The sequence below is a fragment of the Salvia hispanica genome, chromosome 1, assembly GCF_029641045.1.
Source record: "Salvia hispanica isolate PSC_SH4W2 chromosome 1, Shi_PSC_v1, whole genome shotgun sequence".
NCBI lineage: Eukaryota > Viridiplantae > Streptophyta > Magnoliopsida > Lamiales > Lamiaceae > Salvia > Salvia hispanica.
In genome coordinates, this window is record NC_142692.1 from 23,163,444 (window position 1) to 23,165,361 (window position 1,918).

At 35.2% G+C, this 1,918-nt stretch overlaps 1 long non-coding RNA gene across 1 annotated transcript; it reads right to left on the reverse strand.

The window, feature by feature from the left end:
* Nucleotides 1-1,321, reverse strand: LOC148933455 (uncharacterized). The gene is made up of 3 exons (XR_016136138.1): nucleotides 1,178-1,321; nucleotides 491-539; nucleotides 1-345 (listed from the first exon to the last, which is right to left on the reverse strand). It is a non-coding gene; the product is annotated as an uncharacterized LOC148933455 (long non-coding RNA).
* Nucleotides 1,322-1,918: the final 597 nt, after the last annotated feature.

The following is a 1,918-nucleotide window of genomic DNA, read 5'->3' on the forward strand; positions in this document are numbered from 1 at the left end:
TGGCGGAAGAAGATACTACAACATTAGTAATGAATGGAGATGAGGTGGTTATGAAAGAGACCTGAAAACTAAAACCAAACCCATTTTTTTCCATGTGCCTTTCAATTTTGCAATCGGAAACATTCTTGCACATTAATTTTGTCCTAAGAAAACCGATAGATAAAGATAATACTATTTCTGGATCATAACAATTGGAGGGTCCATTATCTATTTGTCTTGGTTGCATGAGTGCGGTCCTACTTGAGTCGAGTCATGCCCGCTTCTTGTTTTCATTATACCCAGTGCCATCAATCTGATTAGGATCGTCGTCCCTAGTTGACATAACTTGCTTTGGATGTTCGAGTACTAACAAGACAAGTAACAGAAAATGGCCTCAATGTTTTAGTAGTTTCAACCATGATAACAATGATTAATGAAATGAAAAACAGGGGTGGGGCTATGGCAGATTAAGGAGTAAAATGCAAGCCAGATTTTATTTTGAATTGTGTACCTGTATAAGAAATGGACACAACAAGCAATTCCAGCCTGGTGTTCTGTTCCTGCAATGAAGACACATTGGTTTCATGCATTTCCACAATAAGCAAATCAAATGCTACATGTCATGACCAACCTGAAATCACCAAGTAACAATTATTTGGATTGAAAAGCTGAAAACATGCAGATATCAGCAATCTGCCTACACAAAACTATGTACTATTATTAATCTATTCCAGTTCTGATTAGAATTAGAGATTAGCTTTGGATCAAGTGCTAAGTATAAGGCTAAGTGACTAACAAACCACCTTGTCACCATCTTGACCATAATAATTTTCCATATGTAGAATCAGTTAACTTAAACTAACTGCTTTTGTCCAACTGGCAACTTCATGAAACATGGCACTCTCCATCTGCACTAATTTTGCATTATTTCATCTGTTAAAGCCATTGACTGTAAATACTAAATAGGCTTCACCGGATACCTACATTAACAACTCTTGAACACTACTTAATACTTATGTGAGCAGAGTCTTTCATATTCATTAAATTTAATCAAAATATTGCTATGTAGCAATAATTAAACCCCTCTAACGTAACTTCAGTTTGTTGGAATAATTGAGTGAACAATTACATAAAGCTCTCTATGATGATTAACCGAGAACGACGGAGAAGGAGCATAAACTATAAAGCGGAAGCGTACCTTGATCTATAACGAATTGAACGGCGGAATTGCTTTGCAGCGGCTATGGATCTTCCAAACGATCAGAGACATTCTTCGCAATAGTCTGTCGAGAGAATACAGAGATATCGAATGTTCTTCTGACATCTGGGGACCATAACCCTAGTTTATATTTATATAAAATATAAACCCCTTTATTTTCTATTCGGTCCCTCATCAAATAGAAAATCACAAAATGGTATCTACACTTATTTCCATAACAAATAAATACACTTTAGCCCAAACTTTAATCTTCAATAGATCACTTTAGTTGAGCAACTGAAAGATAGCCATACACATTAAATTAGTCATGTGGAAGCTCAAATTTCTAACAATCTCCCACTTGGGCAACACATGACACCAAATAAATGTGTACAAACCGAATGAGCACTCAAAAGTGCTATCACATAGTGTATTTCCGAACAATCTTATTATTAACCATATCGACATAGGACTAAAGGGGCAGTCACCATATTTTTTCATGATTAAACCCATCAGTAATCACATATGCAAATATAATCAACAACAAATCAATTATGGAGTGTAGCATGAAAATTTCATGCAAGGTGATCATACATGCCTATTTCCAACTGGTCCTCCCAAATTGAGATCAAACCAAAAATAATGGACAAAACATAATACTTTATTTCTGTAGAGAATAACATGAGTTTTATAACTACATGTTCAAAACAAAACATAGAGCAATAACCAAAACTACTCCCA